We start from the raw sequence: 6,555 nt of genomic DNA on the forward strand, positions 1-6,555 counted from the left end.
GGTTTTGATATTTTAGTCAAATATTCCTGGGAATATCTCCATGCAGCTCAGAGGAAAAGAGGTAGGGTGTGTTTGTTTGAACATACCTGCTGCAACCCATTTTGATTCCTCAGAATTACTGGGGATGCTTTAGCAATGCAGTAACCAGCAGAGCAATTACTGTGTACTGGAGCTTGCAGAAGAAGTGTGGTAAGAGCAGGCTTTAACTTTTGGACCATTACTTGGAGCTGCATGAAATACCTGCACTGAGTTCTGCAATAAGGTGATGAGCTGTGCACAGGTTCATAACCCGATCATTGTTTCAGGTGTCACTCATGGGGAGTCTGCAATGAAGATAACACCCAAGGGCTGACATCAGTTCTCTTGCAGGCTCTTCTAAACCAGAGGACAGTTTCTGGGTTTGCCTGTACAGGTTGTCTGTGGTTAGATGTTCTCTCCTGATTACATTTACTCTCGGAGTCACCTGAACAACTGGAAGCATCAGAGCCATTTTCTCACAATTCTTGAAAGGACTAGATGCTGATTTCACTGAATACCTGAACAGAAGAGATAGCAAAATCAGCACTAATAACTCCAGTCTCTCTGATTTTGATGCTCAAGTATAATTACCTGGCCTGGGTGAGAAACTTTTGATCCTGAGGAGAACCTTGACAAGAAAAAATGATTCAAAAGCCAATTTCCTTGTGTTTCATGCCTGCCAAAAATACACTGCACTGCCAATGCTTTTTCATTTCTCTCCCCTTAGCTACCATTCCAGTCTCATTTATTAATAAATATGCCCAATCATCCCAGAGATTTTCTGTACCTCTCCTCAGATTCTTATTTGTCATGCCATTTGCCAGCTGCTCTGCTATTGTGGCAATCCTCACCGTGTTTGCATCACGCCTCTAATTCCTTTGTCATTGTTCAAGGGCATTCATCTCTCTGTGACTTGCATTCCCCTAACATTTGCTAACTGTGGCAAGAACAATTCTCAGCCATACCCTGTTCTGAGTTCCCCAGTGTGTGCCTTGAAGACAATATATCTTCTTTTTGAAGGCCAATATATCTTCTTTCTGAAGACCCTCTCAGAGGTTACAGAAGTCTGTCGCTGCATGCTGGGGTAAACCAAGGGGTTTATTCTACCTATTTAAGCCCACAAAAAGGAGTCATTGCTTCATTGAGACAGTGGTTTTTTTCCTTCCTTAACCAGTGCTGTACAAGAACTTAAAATAGGAGGTGAAATCATGCTGGATACTGTGTTTTAATTAAAACTACAAAGAGAATTTAGGTAGGTAGAAGCATAATTGCAGCTGGATGATTCCCAGCCATTATTTTGAAGACTGGCATGAAGGACCTTAAATGACAAAGGCCTGGTTTATTTAATAATAATTAATTACTCTAGAAGAGGGTGTAAACCATGTTAATGAAGCTTGCACCTGAAAGTAATTTGTAGCAAGAAATAAAAACAGGCAGGGAGGTTACAAACAGCAATACAGAAAACAGATCACGAAATTGGCTTTACGGAGGATGTTAGCACATGTAGGAAAAGGTTTCTAAACACTTTGGGTTCTTCCCTTCCTGCTGAAGGACAGAATGAATCAGAGGAGGGGGAAGAGCAAACTGGGTGTTTCATAATCTTTACAGTTTGGGCAAAAAGAGTAGAGTATACTTACTCTTCTCTGCAGAGAATAAAGTGAATTATTCCAGCTGCCCAATCATTGGAATATGTCAGTTTCATCACATTTCCAGGAACAGTTATGCAAACAGTTGCACTTGCTTGGCTGTGGAAGTGTAAGTAGCTTTTGGTTGGTTGGTTGTTTCAATAAAGACAAGGAAAAAATGGAGCAGCAAAGCTTGAGGAAAGGGAAAGCTCTGGCAGTTACAGGTACAGCTTTCAGTAAAAGACCAAACTTCTATTTCTGTGTCAGTTACTGCTCCTGTGTGCGCTCTAAAGCCACAGGCATACAAAGCACCCTTTGAGTGTGCGCATGCTGACCCTGTTTCAGCCATGAAAGGAGCTAAGTGCGCCAGACCTGCAAGCTAGAAATATCTAGAACCTATTTTAGTGGGGGGCAAAAACCAAACCAATCCAAAACCCAAGCCAAAGAAGCCACTAAAACTCAAACCCCAAACCGTTTTTGAATGGTGCTGTGAAAGGCACGGTGCACCACAGCTCTGTGAATGTCACGGTGCACCACAGCTCTGTGAATGCCACTCTGCTCATTGGCATTCAACTGGTTTGGGGGGGAGGAAAAAAGAATCATGTTTTTATTTCCTGAATGCATACCTTACCACCCTTACATATAATTAAGTGTCTAATTAAACCCGCGGACTGCTTTGATGTCTGTGCAGTTTCATAAGGCAGGAGAAGAGAGGGTGCACACTGCCTTCCCTAAAATTAAAGCTTGCACCCATGATGCAGTTCAGAGGACTGCCACCTGATTAGAAGGAAATAAAACTTTCTGCCCCAGACATGCTGAGTCTCTTTAGCACAGAAATGTCCCTTCACTGGAATTCCTCAGCTGGCATTTGTCATGAACTATATTCGAAATAACAGTCCAGAAGTGCTCCTTGCAGATGACAAATACACACACACACACACTTCCTGTGGCTGGCTGGCAAGAGGCACTTGGGGAAACACAAGCACAAGTGTCACCACTTAGATAACTTTCAAGGCTATTATTATTTCAGCCAACATTTAGTTACTTTTTTTTTCCCCCCTAACCTAAGTTAAAATGAGCCAGGTAATTTCTAGCCAAAGGAAAAGCTTCTATTAAAAGCATTGTTGTTTGTCTCCTTAGATTAACTGGATGTTTGGTACAAAACATTTTCCCATAGGTTTGGGTTTTTTGGGGCCTTTTTTTGTGCTCTAAAATCAGAGCTAAAGGTAAGTGTAATAAATGCCTTAAGTAATCACTTGGACCTGGTGCCTCTAACCTGCACAAACATGCAGGGCTTATTCATGTGGTTGAAATTAAATTCTTCAGTAGATGCCTGATGGCTGAGATCTTAAATTCTTTGTTCACCCAAATCATGTAAATTCCCTGTTTTTAGTGGGTTTTTGTTGCTGTTGTTTCTGATTTACTTCTACCCCATATGTGGCTGCTCACAGCCACTCGCTTAACCAGCAGGAATCTTCTGGGCCACCAGCACCTCCCTGGAGGGTTCTAGGGAGGTAAGCAGAGCCTGTAGGAAACACAGGGCCACACCTGCCTTGCTTTTAGCTGATTACTCATCCCCATCTGCTGCCAGGCCCTTCACCTTAACTTCCATGAGTGAAGTTCTTGGCCCAGCACCACCAGGTTGACCCTTCCCTCAGTGTAGGCTCAGGATGCTGTTGCCCACTCTGCTGCCCTCCACCCCAGCCTGCTGCTCCTTAGCTGATGCCACAGATTTTCCAGTGACAGTCGTGTGAGTAAGAAATTTGAGCAAAGTGACTAATGGCAGGCCTGGTTGTGCAGCCAGGCTGTACTCCATCATTCCTTATTTTAGTCAAGAACAAATCTCTAGTCCTCAATTAAATATTTTCTATGGCTGCATGTGGGTAAATGCTACTTGAAAGCTTTGGTTATGTTATCGTGGTGGTGGGGAAGCATGGGCTACCAGCTAGCTGTCCTACAGCTCTTGAATGGTTTGGTTTGATTCAGTTCATGTTGGACTAGAAATTAAATCACAGGTCAGAAAGAGCTTCTGTAAAGCTGTTTGTCATTTTTGATATTCAGTAAGAATATTGAAGTATAGAAACGGAGCCTCAGCACTTGTAAACTAACTTCTGGAAGCCAAATATTTGTTTCACCCAGTGGCTTGAACTTGCTCAGAAGTGCCAGTAAGTTGGGTGTGCTTTGCAAGGTTTCTGTGCAAAGTTAGAGCCCTAAAGTAGCCTTGAGGTGCTATTTAATACTTCATCTGTTTGGTAGTGCCTGATAATCACTGCTGGCTTTAAACAGTTCAGTGCTGTGCCAGGGGTTCGAAGGACTGTGCAAAGATATGAACATACCTAGAAAGAACTGGATCAATGAAAGCAAATGAATCTTTAGAGGGTTTGCACTGAGAACAGGAAAGCAAATGGGAAGCAGCATGCTTTAGAAGCCTTCTAACAGTAAAATTTGGCTCATGTCAAGGGGGGAAAAAATGGGCTTGAAAGCATAATTCTGATAGAGATTGCTATTATTTGAATTTTCTGAAGTTTAAATGAAGCTAACAGCAATAATAAAAGGTTAAACTAATAAACCCTAAACTTCAGAATGCAAGTTTTTCCTAATCACACATTGGAAAGGGCAACAGTGAACACTTTCTTCTGTTTGTTAAGAAGATCTTTTTATGGCAATCACACTTAAGGTTTATGTTGTTTTTTTCCCCCTAGACAGAAATAGCTGTTTGCATAATGGGTTTGCTTTAGGCTGATTAAGCAAACATCATTAGCCTTGGACTGGGAAAACTTCATTCTTTTCCTGCTCTCTTGCCTCTCTTTTCAGAGCACTCCTTAAAATGATCTTTAATGCAAATGTGCCTTCAATGGACTTGCAGTCTGTGCAAATACTTATTTCATGGTAGGCACAAAGTCAGGTGGCCCCAGCTCTACAAGCTGTGAGAAAACGTTTACTGTGTCAAAAATGATTGTAAAGGTACAAGATAAAGATTGCACAAGATAAGGGTTGTTCCTCTATAGAAACCTGAATAAAAGTAGTTAAATAAATAGATAGAGTAAAAAGAATTACTAAAGAATTGTCCCAGAATTGTGAGTTATAGTCTGAAGATCTCCTCCTGCACCTATATTTCAGTGGGATTCTTTTAAAGTGTACAGGAATCACTAACTGCCAAACTGAAGCAATTCAATGAAAATTCTGGATGTAAAAGCCTGGTAGGGGAAAGGAGGGAAAACCCGAACAATTTATATTGATTAATAAGAATAAATGCCTATAGAATAAATAACTACATAGGGAGGCCAAATCTCTCTTGTATAGATAGAGCATGTCGAGGAAGTCAAGCACAGCACGCGAAAATGCTTGCCCCAGTCTTTTGTCCCCTTTTGTTCACCTCTCGTTCTACAGACACTGGGCTGCCCTCTGCCTGGAGAGGGATGAACTTGCAACCCCTGCCAGGCTGCAGGGCATGGTGGAAGACCTCAGTTTGTCACCTTTGCTGCCTATCAGTGTGGCTACAAAAAGACCCCCCAAAAGTCTGTAACAACTTAATCCTAACAGAGCCTCAATCTTCAGGGCTTGCAGCTGGAAGTTGTGCTCCTCGGGAGATGGGTGGGTGGGTGGGATGGCAAATGAAAGGGCTGGCCCTTGTATGGGAGAACTCTGGAAGCCTGAAGTGTTGTTCTAAATCATCATAGCCAAGTGAGTGTGTATCAAATCTCAGTTTCTGTGTGTTTAAAACTTGAGTACTTAACAGTGAGTTTAAAATGTTATTTATAGTACTTATTTCAGTCTTGTTCTCACTAGTATCTAAGTTCTAATTATTGTCTAGTGTAACACTTTTGTTTGTTTCAATCACAATTTTGCTGTGTTTGAGAGTGAGGAACCTTCCTGGTGCCCCTTCATCTGCTATGTTCTCATCCATTTTCTTGTCATCATCTCCCTCTGTCACATACGAAATACTGGGAATGTTGCTGTCAGGTAGTATCTTGTAAAGCCCTGTAGCATTCTGTATACTGGCATGGTGAGGTTGCCTGTGTGTTACTTGGTGTGTACCATTCTGAGGATTTTAAACAGGGCTGACAAGAATTTGATCTGAATGATGATTGCAAGTGACCAAGCACTGAGTATCTCATCCCATTAGGCCTGTGCAGATTTTGATCTGTGTACCAATTCTTTGGTGTTTGCAGTGAAGGATTTCTGGAGAGAGAGTTTTCTGCTGAGAAGTCCTTAAGGATATAAGTGGCTGTATGCAGAAATCACCCTGATATTAGCATGGCTGTTCACTGAGGTTAAGTGAATGTATCTGAGAAGCCTGAGGGTCTGGCCAGATGCACTAGCCCCATTGGTGGGGGCTGCTTGCCCTGTGGTGTTGTTTTCTGCTCAAGTCAGAGAGAGAGTATACAAAGACACAGAGCTGTGGGAACCAGGCCCTCAGCACAAGCCAGATCTGCTGTAAACAATCTAATAGTTATAGATAATAAATAATATCTGGTAAATAATATTATAGTTACCTTTAGAGCGATATTGTCAAATTTTAAGCAGTAATAGTAGGTCTGTGCTGCAGAACCAGCAGTGGTGCAAAATCCATGCAGCTGGAGAGCAGGGCAGCAGCTTGGTTTTGCCCTTCCTCAGAGCAGGACTATATAAGGATGTGAATTTGTTTGAGTCTTCTCCCCCCCCCAGAAAAAAATCCCTAATATTAATGATCTTAAAGTTTGGTTTTGGTAGCTATTTATTTGTAGCTTTCTAACTCATAATATTTAGCAACTTTTAACTTACTCTATGTGCTTTAGACTGATCTTTTGATATGCAAATTCCTAGAGACGTGGCATACTTTCTTTAGATAAACATTAGGATGGTCAAGGATTGATTCAGCCAGCTGTAGCATGGTTGTGTAACTCTTCCTGCTGCTAGATTCTGTGCATAT

Source organism: Melanerpes formicivorus, unplaced genomic scaffold, assembly GCF_026170545.1.
Source record: "Melanerpes formicivorus ecotype bairdi unplaced genomic scaffold, bMelFor1.0.p_v2 SCAF_29, whole genome shotgun sequence".
In the NCBI taxonomy this organism is placed as follows: domain Eukaryota; kingdom Metazoa; phylum Chordata; class Aves; order Piciformes; family Picidae; genus Melanerpes; species Melanerpes formicivorus.